The sequence below is a fragment of the Rhinolophus sinicus genome, chromosome 4 (assembly GCF_057876585.1).
Source record: "Rhinolophus sinicus isolate RSI-liver-muscle chromosome 4, RSI-T2T, whole genome shotgun sequence".
NCBI classification, from domain to species: Eukaryota; Metazoa; Chordata; class Mammalia; order Chiroptera; family Rhinolophidae; genus Rhinolophus; species Rhinolophus sinicus.
In genome coordinates, this window is record NC_142504.1 from 34,573,600 (window position 1) to 34,597,658 (window position 24,059).

Below are 24,059 nucleotides of genomic sequence, written 5' to 3' on the forward strand. Positions count from 1 at the left end.
TACCATTTGAGTTGTGACCTAATTGGAGCTAATTGTGCAAAGAAGATCTGGGACAAGAGCACTGCAGGCAGAGGGAACGGCAACTGCAAAGACTCCTAAGTGGGGGTGAAGAAAATAGGAAGGACTAGCTTTTAACATTTGTTTCTTTTACTTCTTGTTAGGTTTAATAAAATCCATTTTTAATCACTCATAATAATGGAGAGAGTCAATGACTCTTTTAGCCCAAGACTCATTATCGTTATTAGTATTTTCAGATTTGTAGATTTTGTAGACACAACTATGTCTGACATTTTGGAAAAATGAAGCCATTTAAAAAAAATAAAATAAAATGAGCATAAGGTGTCAACTCTGAAAAAAGTGAAGAAGCTGGCCAGTTATCCCATCTGATTTACCCTTTTCCATCATATGTTTTCACATCATACTTGGGCTGGATAGAATCACCTCTCCACCCAAGAAAAAACAGCCCCAGCAGCAACCTTCCCTCCTTCACTTTCTTTCTCTAAACTTGCTATTCAGAGCCCCTTCCTGAAGACTCTCCAAGGCTTGGAGGAAGAAGGTAGCAGAGGAATGTAAAATAATTCTTTGGAAATGCTAACTTACCCCAGTGGAGAGGATGAATGTCAAATCTTCTTCTTATGCAGTTCCTGTAGGACTACAGACTGCCAGAAGAGCTTCAGTCAAGAGTGGAGGCGTTCATCTCCCTTACAAAGTAGAAAATGGCCAACAGATTGAGTAGATTTTTGCCTTTTCCCTGCTGGGGAGAGGGGAAAGATCTGTACTGTGAAGCCACAAAGCAGACACTGTACATTATTTCTGCTGTGAAAGGATTTCCACCTGAAATGGAACCAAGGGATGCGAAATGGATAATCTCATGTGTGTGCTCTCAGGAAAATGCAACTGAAGAACCAAGAGACTGATTTCCCGGAAATGTCTGACTTACAGAAAACCGGAACTTATCTCCTGACTAATGGACATCTGCAGAGACTCTCTCCCCATCTCAAGCCAATGAACTTTACCCTCACCATACCTTCCCACCTGTGGTTTGCTACAGTTTCCATTTCTGGAATGCAATTCCTCTGATATTCCTGAATAAACTCAACTTCTGGTACCTTGGTTTACTTCTTTATTTAGGGTAACAATAGACAACTGATTTTAAACTGTTTTTGTAACTATAGGATAGTGCCTTGCACAAAGTAGGCATTCTACAAATATTTGTTGAAGGAATGAATGAATGGTTAAGTGATTCCATAATTCTACAGGTCAATGAGGAGATGCTCAAATAAAACATAGGACAATAATAAATAACACCAATGTTTTCATCATTCAAGATTTTTTCTTTTCTTTTTCTTTTTGCAACCCAAGGGGATGGCCATCCTAGTTTCTGTCTTATGTCAAATTTCCTGGCTTCATCTCACTCTATTTAGGGCCAACTCCATTAAGCTAAAACAGGAGGTTTAAACTAAAACATGTTAAAAGAAAATCCATAGCACTTTTCTTTAAAGAAAAAAAAGTTCTTCCTCCAAGAGGCAAACATTTTAAGAATGTTAATTGGAACAAATTTTATATTGCAGTCTTTTGTCACATTGTAAAATAATCCTTAACCAACTTCAGGACTCCTGTTGCTGAGAAGACATTATTTGTTAACAAAATTTAGGTGAAAGGAGAATAATAGTTGTATTCTTTTATTAAGGGAATTGAATTAATTCATGTGTATGTTAAAAGATGACATCTTCTAAAAATTATTATGTACAGTTTAAAACTAAGTTGTTTCCAGACTATAGCTGTCAAAATGGTAGTCAAAGAGATTATTAAATTTATAGTCTACCATTCTCATTGATAGATTCATGGACTATGTAAAGAAAATATATAATTTTAATGTGTTCAATTTTGGTAAATTTTGAAGACTTGATTTCACATGATCCTGATTGCAATTCAATTACATTAGAGTTCTATAGCCAGTTTGCTCCTGCTCTCATGAACTGACGGTTGAATTTTGTGAATCAGTTGTAAAAACACCCTTTATTATAAATAAAATTATGTAAACTTACAAGTAAATTAAAAGTAAAACAAACATAATAAATATTCAAAATTCATCACTTCCTAGTGATTTTACTACCTCGTACTATTATTTATGCTCTCTGTAGGGAGGAAACATATATAGTGGGGCAATATTGAGCAGCTTTTCCCAACTCCTTGCTTGTTGATGTCGTGTTGAAATTGGCCATGGTGGGAGAAGTACCCTGTGGAAATTAGAGAACACTGAAAATCAGGGCTTGATTTACTACTTTTTTGATTGTCCAGATGGAGAAAGTGATGGAGAAAAAAATATATATAATGATAATAATAATAATAAAACTTAAAATATGTCCCATAAATACATCGGACAGCCAGTTTTTAGACATTTACCAGAACACCATCATAGCTAAGGATTCAGGATTTTCGGGTGCATTAGCCTGGAAGCCCTATCCCAGGGTCAGGGTCCATTCTCTGACAATGAAGGTCCTGACCTTGGCATAGAAGACTACTCTTGGTTCGGAGTTTAATATTCTTTGGAGTTTGTCTTCTCTTGCAATTAAGTCTTAGGCCTGTTTCCTCAGCTTCATATCCCTTCCCACTGCAGGAAATGGGAAGCTTTTTATATGCTATCAAGGAGGCCCTTTGGCTTTCAAACTTGAATTTTAATTACTGAATAATCACCCTCAGTACTTAAAAAAAAAAAGAAAATCTTTTCCCAGAGTGTGAATTGAGCTTAGCAATAGCTACCACTCAATTCCAAAGTCCTAATAGAATCTATTTCTCCCATACTTCTTATATGCCTGTATAGACATTTGCATCAACTAAAGCATTTATTTTCACTAGTATACCATCCTGGTTTACCACCAATAAAAAAATTAACAGTTGTACTTCTCCCTAGTGTGAGGGACAAACCACATAGCACCAGTATTGGAGTCCTCATTGCCTGTCAGTTGACAGGTTGTTCTCTAAAATCCCATTCAAGCACCTATTTTCTCAGTGCCCCTCCTGACACCACTCAGGTCAGATTCCCTGAAAAGTAGACTATGAGACATAGCTTAGCATGCAACATGTCAAATACGGAGTGCTCTTAAAAATCATCACCTATGGAAAACAGGGAATGGAAGAAGAATTGGGCAGGAAAAAAAGGTTTAGCTCTGCTATAGTCTTAAGGAAGGCTTCAGACAACTCCATGGAAAGTTCTGGAACTTGGGTGGCCTTTCAGGGTTGTCCCAAGTTAGGGCACAACATCCAGGCCTTTATAACCCTGTATTGATCAGTCTTTGCAAACTGGAAGGAAGGGTGACCTTGTGCAATTTTCTTGGCTGCAGTCTGCGGTCTCCAATGAGACATGATGAGAGCCATCTTCGGCAGTACTCCCCGTAGTCTTCATTCCTGAAGGGGAATCTGGGTGGCAAAACACAGCACCTACCCAGGTGCCTACTATGTGCCAGGCCCTACTCTGTATGCTGGGGATATGAACAATAGACAAACCAATAAGAAAATATATTGCATATGTGACAGTGACGAGTTACAGGGAGAAATAAAGCAGGGTCACTCAATTCCAGCCACACAACATCCATGATGGTCTTCAAACCCACTCTGGATGCTCCCATCTCAGAGTCTTTCCTGTTCCCTCTACTTGGAACGCTCATCCTTCCCACATGTTACAGCCTCACTCCCTGTAGATCTTGGCTCAAATGATACCTTCTCAATAAAGCATCGTGTGACCATTCTATAGAAAATTGCAGTGTTTACCCCAATATACACACGTCCTGTCATTCCTTACCTCCCCTTCCTCACCTGGCCATTTTCTCTGTTCTCCGGGAAAACCTGCACACTACTCCCCTGACTACTTTCTGCCTTTCTGAAGCTTGAGCATCCTTGTTGGAGCCTTGGTAACAATACTTCGTTTAATTTCATTTATTTCTCCCAAGTAAAGCAAACATAGCAACATGAAGGAACAAGAGATTTTACTCTGCTCAGTTCCCCTGTCCTCCACTTCTGCCCTATCCTACTCCTACCCTCACCCTTAAATGATAAAATAATTTTTCTCAACCCAGGAAATCAGCTGGGAATGAAACTAATAGGAAACTCTGATTAAAGCAAATTAAAAAAAATGATTTTAAATGTTTGCAGAGCGGTATGTACACACACAACTGGTGTCCTGTGAGGCAGTTTTGCTCCTCTCCTCTGCAGAACCCTGCTTTCCTTAGCAATCTCCTCCCTGGCTACGTCAAACCCTGTTTCTGAGTGCTCCTTGACTAATGCAGCTGTTTGTTTAGTACTTGCCCCTCCTGTCTCCCTGACTGGCTTCGAATGCCTTCTGACTTGAAAAAGATCTCTTTAAATACCTTTCATTCTGTTTTTCCCAGCAGATGAACAGCAGCATGAGCTCAGGCTCTGGAACATGGGGTGGGGAGAAGTTTAAGCACACTTCTTACAGTTCAGTTCTCAGTGTACGTTAAAAACAAACAGTTTCAGATCTTAGGAAAAGAGGAATGCCATCCTTTCTAGGTGGTGCGCTAAGTGCACATCCCAATTTTCTCAGTCAGAAAAACACAGGCATTTCCCACCTATAACTTGAGGCCTTGTCATTTACAAGGGTTAGGTAGTTGATGCCCTTTCGAGCATATCTATTTTCCTTCCACTTCTCTTTCCACTTCCTTTTCACAGCCAACCCCCTACCATGCCCATTCTAACCCACCACTCTCCATGCTCCAATTCACAAATTAAAGCGTTTCTGCTGGGAGCTATATATTCCACTGGATGACAGGGGTTCACCGCAGGAGTTCATGTAGCTGAAATATCCAGATGGTTGTCATAATTCTTCATTTTACTTTTCAGTGTGTCTGGCTATTCTTTCTCATTTTATCCATCATCAAAACATTTTTGAGTCATCCTCTCCAAAGAATGGAAAGGTGAAGCTTCAAGTAAGGTGCTCCAAACCAATGTTAGAAATTACACTTGAATTCAGAAAGCAAGCTTTCAAAACAAATATTTACTAAAGTAAGATTAATAGGCCTTTAAAATGTTGGCCTTTTCTATTTGGATAGATTGATTTATTAAAGGTTTTGAACAAATATTTATTGAACACCTACTACGTGCCCGACATTTTTCTCAGCACTTGGTATATCTCAGTGAACAAAACAAAGACCCTGACACAGTGAAAGCTTATAAATAGGAATGCTGGTAATAAACACAAACATGACAAATAAGTAAATTACATAGCTTGCTAGAAGTTTTCCATGTGATAGGGGACACTTTCCCATATGACATAGGGGCAAAAAGAATGAGAAACACAATAAGGAGGATCAGGAGAACAGGAGGTGTTGGGGGTATAATATAAAGTAGGGTGAACAGAGCAGGCTTTGTTGAGAAGGTAACATTCACATAAGGAGTAGAAGAGCTTTTCAGGCTAAAGTAACAGCCAGTGCAAAGGCCCTGAGGTGAGAGTTTGCCTGGTATGTTTGAGTAATAGCAAGCAGATCAATGTGGCTGGAGTGGAATGTAGTCGGGGAGATGAGAAGGAGAAAGCTTAGACAGGGAACTGGGGTCAGAACACATGTAAAGACTTTGGCTCTCACTCTGAGTAAACTGAGGAGCCGTTAGAAAATTCTGAGCAGACATGTAATCTGATCAGATTTAAATTTAAAAGAGTCACTCTGACTGCTGTACTGAGAATAGATGGTGGGAGGGACAAGGATGGTGGCATGCGAGGACTCTGGTCCCGCTCCCCGCACAAGAACGCGGGATATGGTGAGACCACAAAGGAACACCCACGGAGTGATAGATAGGGAGTCATACCACTATAATCTCACTGGAGGCTGGGTTGGAGATACGGGAAGCAGGATCCACACGATCCGCAACCTGCTATCTGCTTCTCTGCCAACTCACCAACCCCCCAACGTAGCCACCGCAGTTGTATCAGTGGCTAATGGCCAACCAGCAACAGCTAATGGCCAGCTAGTCACAGCTGATGGCCATCTACCACCAGAGTCAGTACCTTTCCACGTGAGGCTGAGAGCCCAGAAACTGCTCTCTGGGACTCTGTCCCCACAGATGGAAACAGGGATATAAGTTAGGACGTAATGGTGCAGACCAAGGTGGTAGCAAGTGTGGTATTGAGAAATTATCAAGTTCTGGATATATGATGGAGGCAAAGTAAGAAATGTCCTGGTGAAGTGGATATAGGGTGTGAGAAAAAGATAAGAGTCAAGAATGATGTCAAAGTTGTGGCCTGAACCCCAGGAAGATGGTGTTGCCCTCAACTGAGTGGCGACCACTCCAGGAGATGCAAGTGCAGGGCCGTAGCAGGAGATCGGGTTTGGACATGTTCAATTTGAGACAATCAAATGAAGCTTTGGCAGGTAACTGTATGTGAGACAAAAGACTGATTAGAGAGGATTCAGGAGTGAACAGAAGGAGAAGAATCAGAAATGGCAAGTAGAGACATCCCTTTCCACTGCAAAGAAACAAAAGAAATGGAGAGCTAACTGGTAGGGAAAGATGGGAGAATAACAGCATGTTTGTATGCTACTGGGAATGATCCAGCGGAGAATAAACACCTTGATAAAGTAAGAGAGAGAAAGAATAATTACTGAAGGAGTTAGGTGAGAAGGGATGGGATCTAGTGCTCAGGTGAGGCGCCGGCTTTACTGAGGACCATGGATTCTTCATCTCTGTTAGCAGGTGGCACAATAGCATATGAGGAGGCAGATGTGAGCGTGGAGAAGGGATTGTAAGAGTCAGTGGAAGTTCTCTTCTGAATGCTTCAGTTTTCTCAGTAAAGTAGGATGTAATATCATCAGATAAAATGGTAAAGGTGGGAGGTAGAGATATTGGAGGTTGGAGGAGGGAGACAAAAGTATCAAATGGCCAGTGAATAGGTGAGTGAATGGACTAGAGACATATGGAATGGTCACTGTAACCCCCAAGGGTTTGTTGAGTTTGTGCTGATGAATTTCAAATGAGACCAGTCAGCACAGTTGTGTTCTTCTCCAGCCATGATAACTCACCCAGGGGCAGGTACAGTGTCGGCAAAGAGTTGGATTTAAGCAGCACTGTGGTTTCACCAAACAGATAGGACAAGCAGAAGAGGGGCAAGGAAATGGAAGGTGATTGCTATGAATGGAACTCAGCTGGATAAAAGAGGGCCCGGACACGAAGGAAGTAAGAGGTAGTGAAAAGGTGGTAAAACCAGAGATCCCAGTGGGATGAAAGAATTATAGTCAGAATACTAAAGGAGGTGACCCAGAAATTCAGGAGATGTTGGTCAGAGTGGGATACACAACAGAGAGTGGGAATGACATGGTCTACCAGGGACTGACCTTGGGAGTGGGTGACTGCAGAAGGTAAGGGCAACACCACTAGAGAAAAAGAGTCAGGGATCTGAGAACCAAGATGTTGGAAGGATCATTCAAAGCATATTGAAATTACTAAGAAGGTAAGATCCCAGGTGGCAACTAAAGGTAAACAAAGTAAGGGTACAATTGTGCAATGAATTATTATGCAGTCTTTAAATGATAAAAGAATGCTAAGGGTAGAAAAACCAAGATACATAATTTTGTATGCAGTGTAATCTCATTACTTTAAACTATATCTTGATGCATAGAAGAAAGATGAAGGAGATAAAACAAAATGTCAACGGGGCTAATCGCTGTGTGAAATTTATTTTTTGCTTTGTTTCTTTTGTGATTTTCTAAATTTCCTACAAAAACAGGAAAATATTATATTAACAAAAAGCAAGAAAATAAAGTAAATGTTATAATTCTAGTACATTAAATTTCCAAAGACCTTTTTTCAAAATAAAAAAATAAATATTAGTCATGACTCAGATTTCCCATTGTCTTTTAGATGATAGTTTACATAGGTTATGTAAAATATGACACAATTTTGTGACTAAAATTTGAATTTTCTTTCAACTTTATAGGATTTTTTAGTAACAATAGTTTTTTTTTTTTTTTTCAGTCAGTTGGGACTCTAGGAATTTGCTTTTCTGTCCAAAATTTCTATAAATGGATGTTCAAATTTGAAATGATCTTTCCTTCTGGATAGGACAAATGTCTTTTATAGAAGATATGGGAACATAGTAACTATGTATCTAAAGCTTTAAGCATCTAGATCTGGCATTGAGAACCAGAATGGCTATAACTTAGATGACTTCTGTAGAGCTGCTGACATACAAGGCTTCTAATAGGTCTTTGTTCCTTAGTAAGGCACATGGTGGCTGGGCATTTTAAAAGCGAATGCAGTTAATTTTAAATTTGTTATTAAGTCTGGCTTAAAGTAAAAGCAAACACACACACACACACTTCCCCCTAGGAACAAATAAATGTTGATGTTTGTGAACCTAGTGGTTCTCTTAGGTTGTTTCACTTTTACTTCCAACTTTTCCCAAAGAATGTTTTTCCTAACCTATTAAGGGAAATTATAGGGGAAAAGAAAAAGACCTCCTTTTGACTCTCAGTTGAATAGATTTCTGCCAGTCCTTATCTATAACACCCTTGGTAGTCTCATGTTGACAATAGTGGACTAGGTAAGGGAAGATATTTTAAGAAAAGATTTAGGGTCCAACCATATAACATTTTGGAAAACATTAATCTTGTACTGACCTGTCCTGAGAAACAAATCCCGTTTACTATTTTAGAGATTTATTTTATTGTTAATATATAAAGTTAAAGACAAAAACTTTTATTTTTACTTTAAAGCCATTTACAATACAGTTGACAAGAGAAAACTAAAAAGAAAAGGTGATTGAACTTTAACCATCAAAAGTTTGTGTCTACTCGTCTCTTCAGAAAAGCCTCTGGGGGTAATTTTGAGAGGAAAAAAAAAAGCATTTTCTAAAAGCTGAAAAGCATCAGTTTTAAACATGAAATTTCATAAGTTTTGAGGGTCTAGAATCACAATGCTGTTTCCTTGACAACCAAATCCTTTAAATCTTTGGCACCCTTTTCCAAAAACCTCGTGCCTAAAGCCTGGACAAGGAGGGTGATGAGGATGCTTATCTGTAAAAGATTGCTCCCATCTCATTTTGCCGTTATCTCTATCCCTAACCACAAAACAAAGGCTGGTGCAAAAGAAAACTCCTATTTCTATACTAATTTTGTATTAAAACTTCCATTACAAAATGTAAACTTTGAAGTGTCCAGGCACTCTACAGTCCCTCTCATAATAATTCAGTTTTTTTCCACTTTCATGGTAGTATGAGCAGCCTGAAAGAAGGAGGAACGACCTGAGCCCAATCTTGCAGACTTGGAAGGCACGTGACTTATTCAAGGTCATGAGGCTGAATAGGAACACAAGGAAAGACCCTTAATTAGGTTCTCTTGTATGCATGTATCTACAGTATAGATTCTCTCCTTCACACACACACACACACACACACACACACACACACCCCTTCGAAGTCTTCAAATAGCTCTATATTAAGGATTAAAAAAAGCAAAAATAGAAAACTTGATTATAGTTACTGGTTTAATCATTTGCCCCCTATCGACTAAGATCCCTTCCTATTTAAATGTAATTTCAATTGCACGAGTCCAGACACTTTGTATTCTGAATAATCCTAAATGCACAAACATTTCAAAATCATGTGTTAAGTAAAAAACTTGTCTTTGGTATATTAATATTGAGTTTTTCTATTTCTTCCTGTGCGAGCTCATGAAATTTCTATTGATTCTAAATGGAGTAAGAATTTGGTTGTGCAATCCAAAATTGCCAAGAACCTCTGGCCTACATGTTCTAAGATAAATGGAAATTTGTACAACTGACATGATTTGGGCAAAAACATAATCTTTTTAATTAAAGGAGATATATAATTATATAAAGAAGCTGTTTTTATTAACACTGAAATCAACAACAATAACAAGTATTTACTAAGTGATTATTACGCGCTGGATAATGTGCCTAATATGTTACATACATTCTCATTTAATACTTTCAACAATCCTACGGGGAGAGCTACTGATCCTGTGCTCATTTTATAGATCGGGCAACCGGAAAAATTATGGAATTTGCCAAGATAACAAGGTAGGAAGTAGCAGAGTTGAGATTGAAACCAGGCAGCCTTAATCACTCCTTCAACCAGATAGCACACAGCAGTTATTAGCAAATTAGAAAAGTATGCTTTTGTGTGAATTCAGCTCTCAGTTAAATGGTCTGTGTATTTAACTGAGAGCCGATACTGTGATTAGCACGGTGTATGCTTCGGAAATGTTGCTTGTCAAGCATGGAAAAGTAAAATATCTGCGCTTGCTCTTCTGTTCCCAAGACTAATTTTTTTTTTTTAATTCCACTAACGTATTCAGAGAGCAATAATGAAAAAAATTAATTACATAATCAAACCATTAGGGTAAGAGTCTACACAAGCACGACCTACCAGTTTTCCAAACTGATGGTAGAAATTAATGGGTTGATGGACTTTAACCATTGTATGAAAACACCCAACATGCCCTTGTAAATCATTGTTGAACTCATTACTCATTACACATCGTACTTCTCATTATCATGCCACACGTAAAACCTTGACAAGATTTGCCTGACATCCAAACCAACTCTTATAACTCAAGCAGCACGTTTCTCTGGTGTGTCAGGCCACTGCAGGTGTTTCTCTATCACCATGAATAATTACATCAAACAAAGACAAGAAATACTCTAAAGCTGACAAAACCACACATCTGAAATCTGTATTTTCTACCTCTTGGGAAATTAAAATCTACAAGTATAGGGGCTTCAGTGCCCATGTCTTGGGGCCATTCCAGGTTTATAAAGAAAGATCTTTTCTTTGCAAGCCCAAAGATTGCAATAATACAGGAAATTAAACTATATTTATAGACTGAACACCAAGCACGGCAGCATGCTTTCTGAGCTCTCTGAATCTCGTAACAAAAACAAAAACACTAGCAATCAAATGCGTGAGCAAGAAATGACAAGTGTTTTGACAGCTCTAGAATACTTTGAGGTATTTTTAGCATATTTCTGAGTTGTATTAGCTTAACCTGTAATAGAATATAAATGAGCCCATATGGCACAGATGTAATTATGTTCCATGGGAGGAATCCCTGTGGTAGGTTGGGGAGGGGAGCTGGGGAGAAGAATACACCGGCCCCCTCCCCTTTCCCCCCTCGCCTCCCCACCACATGTGCCTTCTGGAGGGCATGATTTACACATCATTTGCATTGAGAAGAATACCAAGAAACACAATGCTAACAACACCGTACTGAAAAGGGCAATGGAAAGATTGGGGATCCCTTGGGGTGCTGCTCTCTGTGACTGACATCCAGTTAGGAGCAGAGGCAGCTTCCCCTCGGGATCATGTGTGATGAAGCGATCTTTGATTATGTGGGCACAGCAATCATAAGGCGTAATCATTATTACTGCGAGAGAATGGGCAACACATCTCTGGGGAGAGCCTCTGTCACAGACACTTTGCTGGCGCACGCTGGAAGCAAATGTTCTCCCAAGGATCATTTTCATTCCAACCTGATATTTAGCTGAAGCTCCTTTGACTACCAGTCATGAAACATTAAATATAGATTAGAGCCAGAGAGATGTTGAAAGTTGAAATTCACCGGAGGTGCACACTTGTGTCCTTGAGAAACAACCACAACCCCGAATGCTGTCCAGATGTTGCAGCAGCAAGGCGGAAAGGTCCCGAGCTGCAAGGAGGCCACAGCAGAGGAGAGAGGGGGTGCTTAGCATTCCACCGGCCTTCTGTTTGGTTTATTTGTACTACATTAATTAAGCAGAGAATCCTAACAGGCTGTTAGTGGTAGATGTTGCAAAGTGTGCACTGTCCCGAAAGAATGAAGAAATGCTTTTGTGCCAGGGAAGGGAGTCATTCAAAGCACGTAATTGATTTTCTACAGTTTCAAAGTGTGATAAGACTAAGGCCTAGCAACAGAAACATATGTTAGCAGTTTCATCTGTGTTTCTGAATGAATCCACAAAAAAAGAGCACCCCCCCATAACTTGTAGATGGTTAACTTGCTTTGAACATCTCACTAGATATTAACAGACCCTTGTGCTGGAATTTGGAATAAATTGGCCTGCTTTGGAACAGTTTGTAGAAGGGCAGTTGTGCTGTGCAAACTTAACCCCCAGGTGTGTGATGGGGAACACTTCTTCCATTCCCTCAATGAATTTTGTGTGCTGTGTTTATATGTGAGGCTCTCTCCACTCCCTCACTCCCCCCACCTCACTCATTTCTGCAGAACACGCATCAGACGTAGGCTCTTCTGGTATAAGATAGAAGCATGTAACTGGCATTATTCAGGGGAGAGTCTTGCTCCCTAGCAGTCCTAGTAAACCAGAGGTGTTAAACCAGCCACCCTAGAGATAGCAAATAGAGTGAGAGGAGCTGAGGAGATGGGCAACAGGCAGAACAGGAAGTGAGACCCAGGAATTCCTCGCAGGTGAGGGCTGACAAGTGCTTGCATGGATGAACAAAGGATTTTTCATTCCCACAGACCTCTAGAAATAGGAGGTATTGGTTAGTTCCTTGGTTTTTTCAGAAAGCAAAGAGCTGAATTAGATGACACGCTGATCCCTCCCCTTTTCAGCTCTAAGATTTTACCTTTCTATCAAACCTGCTCCCAGGATTTCTGAATCTCTCAACAACAACAACAACAACAACAACAGCAAGGTTGGAGGAGAGGGGTTGGAACCAAAACCTTTTCTGAAGTTGAAGAGGGAGGACTCTCATGGTTATGCTTCAGGGCCTACGGGGATCCTTAGCATCAGCAAGCCAAGTGCCCCAGGCTCAAGAAAGCAGGGAGCTCCGAGCTCCTAACGCCGAAGGCTGCCGGTTCCCACATGGGCCAGTGGGCTCTCAACCACAAGGTTTGCTGGTTTGACTCCTCGAGGCCCCCAAAAGGGATGGAGGGCTGTGCCCCCTGCAACTCACAACGGCAACTGGATCTGGAGCGGAGCTGCACCCTCCACAACTAAGATTGAAAGGACAACAACCTGACATAGAAAAAAGTCCTGGAAACACACACTGTTCCCCAATAAAGTCCTGTTCCCCTTCCCTAATAAAATCTTTAAAAAGAAAGAAAGGAAGGAAGGAAGGAAGGAAGGAAGAAAGGAAGGAAGGAAGGAAGACAAGAAGGAAGGAAGCAAGCAGGGAGGTGCAGAGATCTCGTAAGCGCCCCTCTGCCAGTTCACCGTGGACGGCCTTTCTGCAATGCCAATCCTTCTGTTTATACTGATGGTGCAAATGGATTTGTTTTGAATAACCTTGAAGTCCGTTAAACAAATATAACTCACCAAAAGGTGGGAAAACCAGTCCCTACCAACTTTCATCAATCTTTAGCCCTTCCTATAACAGTTCTAGGGTGGCGCAAGGAGTGGAATGGGAAATATTTCACCAGAGAGGCACCCTTTGAGGTGGATCTAAAGGATAAAAAGGATTTTTCTGAGTGAATGGGGTTGGGGGTGTGGGGTGCTAAGGAGGGTAGTCCTGCAGTTGGAAAGGGACATAGAAAGGCACAGAGACTTGGAATTACAAGTTGTCAGGGAGCTGCAAATAGTCTGGTTTGGCTGGAAGGTAATCTGTGTCATGCAGGGTTTCAGCTCCCGCACCCCATACAACAACACAGAATAGGGTGAGGACAAAAAGGAACACCAACGGAACCATAGATAGGGGAGTCATACCACTATGTTCTCACTGGTGGCTGGGTTGGAGACACAGGAAGCAGGAGCCACATGATCCACAATCCACTGTTAACTTCTCTGCCAGCCAGCCAGCCAGCCAGCCAGCCAGCCAGCCAGCCAGCCAGCCAACCAATCAACCCCTTGTTAACTGCAATCCTCTCCTGCTAGCTCAGCCATGGCAGTTATATCAGTGGCCAATTGGCAAACTGGTTACAGCTGATGGCCAAGTAGTTACAGATGATGGCCATCTACTACCTGAGCCAGCACCTTTCCATGTGAGGCCAAGAGCCTGGAAACTGCTCTCTGGGACTTTGTCCTCATAGTCTGTAAGTGGGAAGTTTAAAATGACAGTGTGGGGACAGAGCCCCAGAAAGTAGTTTACAGGCTCTCGGCCTCACGTGGAGGAGTGCTGGCTCGGGTAGTAGATGGCCGTCAGCTGTGGCTGATTGGCCGTCAGCTGTAGCCAGTTAGCCAATTAGCCGCTAATATAACTGCTGTGGCTACGGAGGCGAGTGAAGGAGAGTGAAAGAGAGTCGTCGGTGGGTTGCAGACAAAACGGAAAGCAGGTCGCACGTCCAGTGAACCCAGCCTCCAGTGAGACCGTAGTGGTATGACTCCCCTACCTATGGCTCCGTGGGTGTTCCTTTTTGGCCTCACCATATCCTGCGTTATGTGGGGAGCGGGACCAGAGACCCTGCAGGCCTCCCCGCATGACAGACAGGTTAAATCTGGACAGATGGATGGTGACCATTCTGAGTTTTCCTGCCACTGAAGTATTTTGAGTAGGTGGAAAAAGAATTATCAGAGCTCGTAAGATCAATTAGAGGGTATTATAGCAATCCAGATGAGAGAGGCTGAGGTCCTGAATCAGAGCAGTAACAGTGGGAATGGAGAACAAAAATGGATAGGAAAGAAGTTAAGCTGGTGGAATCTAGTGGACTTTGTGGCTTTTAGAATGAGAGGAATAAAAAAAAAAGAAGTGGTAATTATGTATGTCATGAAGGAATTAGCTAATTATGTGATGTGATGGTGGGCAGTAAAGAGAAGGCACACAGAGGAAGGGGTGGGAAGAGGGCATCTAGGCTGGGAGTCTCTGAACTGTGGACAGAGGAGGAAAAGTCATGGATAGATGTTTTGGAAAAGTAATATGACAAATTGCATTAAAAGTCTTCAAAATTATTATACCTTTTGACCCAACAAGTTACACTTATAGGAATCTATCCTAAGGAAAAGACCCAACCTACCCAAACTCTGTGCAAATGCTTACTGTAGCATTATTATGCTACTGTAGCATTGCTTACTGTAGCATTATCATTCTAAACGATCAGTAATTGAGTAAAATTATATAATTGCTCTAGAAGTAATAGTTAATATGGTTACATAAGAGAACAAAAATGTAAAAGAGGCAAAATCATTATTCACAAAGGTGAATGTCTTTGTGAAACACCCCAAGAGAATCAACTAAAAAACTATTATAAATAATAGGAAAATGCAATAAAATGACAGATTACAAGATTTGTATGGAGCGATCGGATGGCTCAGTTGGTTAGAGCGCGTGCTCTGAACAACACATTTGTCGGTTCGATTCCCACATGGGCCACTGGGAGCTGTGCCCTCCACAACTAGATTAAAGACAACGAGCTGCTGCTGAGCTGCCAGAGGGGCAGCTGGATGGCTCAATTGGGTAGAGCGTGAGCTTTCAACAATCAAAGTTGCCGGTTCAATTCCCACATGGGATGGTGGGCTGTGCCCCCTGCAATTAAAGGTTGAAAATGGCGACTGGACTTGGAGCTGAGGTGCGCCCTCCACAACTAGATTGAAGGACAACGACTTGGAGCTGATGGGCCCTGGAGAAACACACTGTTCCCCAATATTTCCCAATAAAATTTTAAAAAAAAGATTTGTAAAGAATGTTCACAGATTTCTTACAATGTGTAACCAGTTAAAAAATATAATAGAATGAAAAAATTCTGTTTGCAAAAAATCCCATTTGCCAAGGGGACATAAAATGATTGAATAAATGTAAAGATATAACCTAATTGAAAAAAATTTAAATAGCCTCTTTTGGGAAAAAATGATCCCACAATATAAGAAAACCAGTTCTTCTAAGCCCACCTATAAATTTCATGAGTTTCTCAATTAAAAAAAACAAAACACTAATAGTTTTTTGTTGATGATGGTGGTTTGGGGGTGTTTTGTTTTATTTTTCTTTTGAATAGGCAAAATGATTCTAAAGTTCATGGGGCAGAGGGGATGGCATTCAATATAATCTGGACATTTTTATAAAATTAAAAAGTAATAAAGGGGGGCTATTCTTATCTGTCATAATAGTTCAGTAAACAAAACCCTTCTGCAGTGGTAATTAAATACACAGCCAGATCAATGGGAAAGAATTGAGAATCTAGAAATAGAACCAAATACTCCCTGGAATTTATCATATGGTAATAGTCCAGCTTCAGCCTGGTCTTAAATTCCAAGGAGATGCAGTCCCTTCAGAAACAGACTTACAAAATTTCAAAATTCACTGGATTTTAAGTGAGGAATTATTTGCCTATTGGAAAATATTATAATTTGGTTCCATTCTTTACAACAGTTAGGAGTAAGGAGTATATTTGTTTCAATGCAACTGTTTTTGCCAGTTAATGTATACAATTAAATAGCTGTATGAATATCTCACATTTGTATTTGTACATAACCCGATACCCAGTGAGCAGCCTATGTGTGACATTTTTGCTACATGCAGACATTCTTGGGTGCCCAGAGAAATAAAGCCACCATATTATCATTTCTAGCAAAGGGTTTGATAGGTGAGGCATTTCAAACTTCTGGCTAAAATAAGGTTTGGGGATTATTAACGGATTTAATTTCTGCAAGCCAGCCCCATGACACATTATCATGGCTAGCTAGCTAAGCATTAACTGGATTTCCCATCCATTTCCCATATTGTTGGGCTCAACTTTAACTTGTCAGCTTGGGCAAATCCCTTAACCCCTGTAAGCCTCAGTTTCTTCCTCTGTCAAATGAGAGGGTTAGGCGAATTGATCCTTCCAGGCCCTTCTCACTCAAAAGCTTCAGTTATTCTGGGCACAGCAGCCCTTTGCCATACTCTGTTGCACTAAGCCTAAGGTGCAACAAAAGGAAGGGTGTGCTTAGCTAAAAACAGTGCAGACATTTTAGGGAAAGGGTTACCAGTTAAGAACAATGGTTTCCAAGCTTTTTTGAGCCTGCAATTCTGTGTTAAAAAACAAAACAAAAAAAAAAGACCACACATCCCAGTATTTATAAATATACTTACTTGTAAATTATACACATTTATTGCTACATATGTATGTGTGTTTTATGTATATATGTATTAAGGTATACTGTCGTGATATACTATGTTCATTTCAACACATCCAAAAATCTAAAACTAAAAACCAAATATTTTCTTTCCATACCCCAATGGATCATCTTATATGTCCTCTAGAATAGAACGAGTTTACTCTTCGATTCATGTATTTAATAAGGAGCAAACCAGTGGAAACCAGGAGATTTTTCCATTTAATGGCAAAAAAATATATATTCAAAATGATTTTGTTTTTCAGCTTGCCAGATGCCACCAATTAATCTGTGGTTGCGAGGCAGCCAAGTATGGTTTTGAAAACAAAAAAAATTATTGAATCTGAAAACCATGGTTTGAATCCACATCTCCAGGGGCTTCTACCACTATCCTTGTATCTTAATTCTTTGTGCTTTAGTTTCTTCATGTATTAAATTGAGTTAATATTACATGCCCTACATACTTCACAGTTATTGTGAATATATGTGTGTGTGTGTGTGTATATATATATACACATATATATGGCATTATACAAATGTGAAGTGTAAGAATTGTTGTTATTATTACCTAATGCACAAATAGTATAAATTCCAACCAAACTTAACCTTCTACAACTAACCTGATTCTTACATGCATAACTTAACCAACAAGTACCATGTTCTATATCCTAAGTAGATAAAACTTCTAGTAGGAAAAGGAACAGAGCAATTAAAGTAAAAACCTAAGTTAAAAGGATAGGAAACTAATAGTTGAATAGTAAACAAGCTCGGGCAGGTGGAGGTGGGGGAGTGCATTTGACTTTGGCTCTCACCTCATTGCTCTTGCCTCTATTGTCACCAGTTTCCTCAGAACTCACCTCACCCCCACCCCCATTAGTCCCTTTTCCTGGCAGTGAAGTTGAAGCCTGGGCACACAAGACAAGGGTTACAGCAACCTTGGCAACTGTCCTTCCCCACGATCAGGTAGGACTCAGCATGAACCGTTGCTATTGCCTCTCAGACTTAGGGGTGCCCACTACGGGGCTCCTGCATTGTTCCCCAATCTTCCTGGATGCCAACCTCTTTGTCTTCCAACTGATGGCTGCTAACATTTATTGGACTGCTTGCTATGTGTCAAGTTCTATTGTAAGTGCTGTACATGTTTTAAATCATGCAACCCTTAAAACAACCCCGTGACACTGAAATTATATGTCAGAATGGAATCCAGCTGAATATCAGTCCTGGTTACACGTACTATTTCTATTCCTGTTTTTAAAGATGGAGACATATTAGTTTATTAAACAACAATTTTTGACCTTCTGCTACATTCCAGGCACTGTTATAGGACTACTCCTATGAACAAAACACAAAAATGCATGCCCTCATGGATATCAGATTACTGGGAAGGTTAATAAAGAGAATTTTTAGAAAGATTAGTGGCAGAGATCTTAAATCAGACCAAATAGTCAGCTACCTCCCCTGCTGAGCCTTGCTTTATACAGTTGATAGCTGCTTCTCAAGTTTTGTAGGGCTATTGGGCCTAGAGTGAGTGGACTGGCAGCCCATCTGCTCTCATACACTTCAGCTTTATTTGCACCTCTGTGAGTACTGGAGAGCTGAGTAGCCAAATGTCATCTCTCTCCCAAAGGCGGTTGTTCAAGGAAGTGGGCTGAGACAATGGCAGAAGACTGCATAGTTTTATCTGTACCAGCCCTGTGGACAGAAGAAGAGTTCAATTTTGGACCTGAAACTTTGTAACAGTTATAAAGTCACTTGAAAAGTGCTTAAAACAAAACAAGTACAGTTTGCAATGGAAACTCCAAGCTACATGTTAGAATTCCCTAAAAACAAAACCTCAACTTAGTTTAAGAAAAGAAGTCAACTTCTCTTTGTGAATTAGGAACAAAGCAAATTAAGATCTTGATCTCATGGGTATTCTATTTGTAAAGAATATTTCTACCATTTGTATCTTGACAGAACTGACGGATGTGGAAAGCTGTGATGAGAAACATTGTGTTTCTAAACTTGACCCCTAGGATTTTAACATAAAAACATCCCTTCGGGCCTTCAAAGGTTACTATCTATTGCACTAGGAATATAAGGCAGAGAGTAAAATCAAATAACTAAAGTAGGGCATACCACAGCTTTACAGTGTGGTCACACATGGGACAATGTGACCATGCTAAGCAAGGTAGGATGATTTGGGGTAGGACACTGGTGGGTATGAATTATTGACAGACTATTTTCTAGACTATAATGTGGGGTTAGGAAGGGGGTTACTATGGTCAACATAACAATGCAAACATTATACTTCTATCTTTGCCTTGTCACTCTTGTGAGACCTCATTTCCCTTGCTTCATTTGGTTATGCAAGTTATATAATTTTATGTATTTTTCCTATTTATAAAAATAATACTTGCTTAGGCTAAAACTTCAAACATTACAAAACTAACAGAGTTGAAAGTGACAGCGCAATTATTCATTCCAGTTTGTCTGGGACAGTCTTCCTTTACATCTGTTGTCTCGGCATAATTATTAGTAGCACATCCTTCATTCTCAAAGTCATCCCTATTTGGATGAAAAACTGCATGTTCTCCTATTCATAACTCACACTCCAGACTTAACCATGGTTAACTCTTTCCATCCATTTTCAAAATTCACCCTCAACCACTAATTTCAAGAGCTCTGAAAGGTGTCTCATGTTCTCAAAAGCATGGTTGTCACAGCTAGTGTTTGATGCCCACCATTTTCCTCTTCCTGACCTGTGCTTCTGAAGCTTGCAACATACATGGAACGTCCATGAAGGCACTCCTGCAACCCCTCTGCTGCCCCCATTGGTACTGGGACCCTTCCATTTTATGTCAAACCCTGCTGGTTCCACCTGCACTGATAATGCTGTAAAGTAATAGATCTAAGTGGACCAGATGCACCCAAATTGCCGAAGCTGCCAATGAGCCAACACTCTCAGCTCCACAAGGTCTCAATGAACTCGCCAATGAAGGAGGACATGCCCCCCATGGTGGGATTTCTCAATCAATGGGGAAGGATGCTACTAGTGTCTTTTATAGATTTTAATGAAAACAGCACTTTCGGTATTCATTCTCGGCTGTCTTCTTGGTAAGCTTTAGGTACGATTCCACGGGGATCCATCCAAAGGCAGGAAACCTGTATATCTCATTCCTGATATTTGGCCCCTAATCTCCCACCAATCTGGGGGGATTTCACTCAGCCTAAGGTGAGTTGTTTCCCAAGAGGTGCCTTGGTCCTCATTAAAACAAAATTCTGTCGGTGTAATTGTTAATCATGCATATTTGAATCATAGTATGATCTTATTTGCCACACACAATCATTTGTTAATCTGTTTATATCCTTGGTCCCCTTTCTCTTTACCTTTTACTCATTTGTTTCCTTCCCTCGTCCACATTTTCTTGACAGTATTCCAAGCTTCATGAGTTTTTTTAAATTATTATTAGTGTAATGTTTATTCATTTGCTTAATTCTTGTACTTTATTTTATTATTTTTATTGTGGTGAAAGAAAGTGGAGGGTGGGGAATCTTGTTGAATGACATCTCTTCAACTGTAAATTTCTAGAGAATAGGACCACGTCTTAGCACAGATTCAATGCCATGTGCATATTAATCCTTCATAACTGCTGTTCTGATTCAGAAAATCAAGCTCAGGATTTATAATAAATCCTTCATATTATTAAAGTTTTGGACAGAGCATAAATATAGATGTCAAGATATTAAAAATATTGGGTAGGTTTAAGAAATATAGATGCATTTTCTCTTTCATGGCATTTCATAGCTAACCAAAGATAAAAAAAGTAGACAGGAACAGTACTTTTGTCTCTTCAGCATCTGCTAACAGAAGACCTACTTTTTAATAGGGCTGCTTATGTGAATGTATGTTAGGAAGCAAATCATATCTGAAAAACTTTAGTTTTGGTAGTTTTCCAATTCTTACATTTTTCTGCCTTGATGTTTCAGAAGTTGCTCTTGTCAGTTAGCCAGTAGCTGGCTATTGCATCCTGATGATATATTCAAACATAAGAATTCAGTGTAAGGTCAAAAAAAAAGGCGCTCTCAGATCTGGAGGGAGCTCACACAGCCTGCCCACATTCCTGCATACTACAGCTCTACATTTCTTAAGACTCTGGCTTAGTTTGCCAAATGGGACAAGTTAAGATAATTTTAAGCAGCCTTAAATTACACTGCAGCATTTTGTATGAAGGAACTGAAATTCTGTGCTAATTAGGAATATTTATATCATGGGGATGTCTTACAGAGTGGAATTTTTTAAAAACCAAATTATACTGAGTTCTCACCAGAACACTCTCTTTAGACTTCCCACTGTGGGACCTTCTTTGGGGTCTGAGTGGCTTCTCATAAGATCCTTTTACTGCTTCAGGAACAAAACCTCTTGGATAATGGCTAAGATGCCCCAATTGATCCAGCGTTGCAGCTGAGAGTTATGTAAAACTTTCAGTGCAACAAATACAAATTATCGTTTGGTTTATTGATAAAATATTATATTCCATATTTTAGGGGGCTTTAAATTTTACTGAATGTAAGTCCTTGTTTGATTAGTTTATGGTAAACCGGAAACGGTGCTATCAGGGAAATAATTGGATCTACTGACTTCTTTAACCTTCCCTCAGATGATGTCTGTCTTGCTGTTTTGAAATAGCATATCGCCTCTTTTTAGTTAGTTACTGATCCAATGGTGAAACCACATGAAAGAATATAGTATTTATACATATTACATAATTGATCTAAAGGAGACTTGACTCAGGCAATGTGCTAAGCAATTGACATATTGAGTAAAATAGAAACTATAGACTGGCAAGGGAGAGAGACGATTATACAAACTATTACATGAAATGTGTCAAGCTCGATGATAATGACGCTTACATTAGGATGCTACAGAATGCACAGTGCAGACATATAAGCAAGTCTGTGGGGGTCAGAGAGACATATCAGACAGAGGACACATATATTAAATGATGACATATTTTTCCAAAGCTGTATAAAGCTTTGGAGAGAGGGTGGAGGGGGAGAGGAATGTGATATTTTAGAATCTTGAATTAAAAGAACAACAAAAATTTCCCAATAAATAATTAAACATACTGGATGTATTTTTCCTATGGCACTATGTACATACTTACATTAAAAAGGCAAATGCACATAATTTGCATTATCCCCCCATACGCAGATGACATCAAACTGGTTGACAGAGCGGATATGACAAATGACAATTAAAACTGAAACTGATCATTTCAGTTTGGCAAGATGAAGTTATCTTTTCCTGCAGGAAACCAGATTATGTTTATCAGGGATACAAATAAAGACTTCCATTTAGATCAGAAAGTGGCAGCTGAGGAAGGCCTGGTTTCCAGAGCAGATGGGCACTTTGCACACTGATGGGATAAAATTGCAGTGATTTTTTTTTTTTCATTCTGGGGGTCACTTTTAAAGAAAGATAATAATTATACCAAAATTAATTCAAAATGGATAAAAAAACTGAACATAAGACCTGCAACAATAAACAGCATAGAAGAAAGCGTAGGTATTAAACTTATGGACCTTGGGTTCAAAGAGGATTTTATGAGTTTGACCTTAAAGGTAACAGAAGCAAAAGCTAAAATAAATGAATGGGACTATGTCAAACTAAAAAGCTTCTGCACACAAAAAGAAATCATCGACAAAATAGGCAACCAACCGAATGGGAGAAGATATTTGCACAACACCTCCGTTAAGGGGCTAATATCCAAAATATCTAAAGAACTCATACAACTCAACAACAAAAAGACAAACAATCCACTTAAAAAAATGGGCAGAGGACCTGAACAGAAATTTCTCCCAAGAAGACATACAAATGGTTAACAGATATATGAAAAAACGCTCAACTTCACTAGCTATTAGGGAAATGCAAGTCAAAACCACAATAAGATATCACCTCACACCTGTTAGAATGGCTACCATCAACAAGACAAATAATAACAAGTGTTGGAGAGGCTGTGAAGAAAAAGGAACCATCATACACTGTTGGTGGGAATGTAGATTGGTGCAGCCGCTATGGAAGGCAGTGTGGAGGTTCTTCAAAAAATTAAGAATAGAATTACCATATGACCCAGCAATCCCTCTCCTGGGTATCTACCCCAAAAAATCTGAAAACATTTATCTATAAAGATGTATGTACCCCAATGTTCATTGCAGCATTATTTACAGTGGCCAAGACATGGAAACAACCAAAGTGTCCTTTGATAGATGATTGGATAAAGAAGATGTGGTATATACAACCAATGGAATCTTATTCTGCCATAAGAAAAGATGAAATAGTGCCATTTGCGACAACATGGATGGATTTTGCGATTATTATGCTAAGCGAAATAAGTCAGGCAGTAAAAGTCGAGAACCATATGACTTCACTCATATGTGGTATATAAAATTGAAATCAACAAAGGAAAAAGACAAACAAATAAAGAAACAAAAACTCATAGATGCAGACAACAGTTTAGTGGTTAACAGAGGGTAAGCAGGAAGGGGTGGTAGAAGAAGGTAAAGGGGGTCAAATATACGGTGAAGGAAGGAGAAGTGACTCTGGGTGACGAACACACAATGCAATATACAGATGAGTATTATAGAATTGTACGCTTGAAACCTATGTAATTTTACTCACCATTGTCACCCCAATAGATTTAATTTTTTGCATTCAGGACACACAGGATGGAAGTCAGGAGCGACTGACAAAAGCATTTGGACACAACCACCCTTTGCTGAGTACCTGCTCTGTGCCAGGCACGGAGGGTCTGAAGAAGAATTCTTCCCTCCGGTGAAAGCTGTCCATGGGGAAGACTGACACATAAACAGATCACAATGAGAAATTCTATGCAAAATGACTGTGGGAACACAGAGAAAGGAAAATTAATTCTGTCTGCGGGTATTAAGAACCCACCAGGAAAAAAATAACATATGAATTTGGCCCTGAAGATTGGAGTTTGAATTTCCTCAGTGGTAAAGAGGCAGGGCATAGAGAAGGAGAGCAGATATGAACTTGCTGGGCAGAAGGACGTTAGAGACTGACTTTA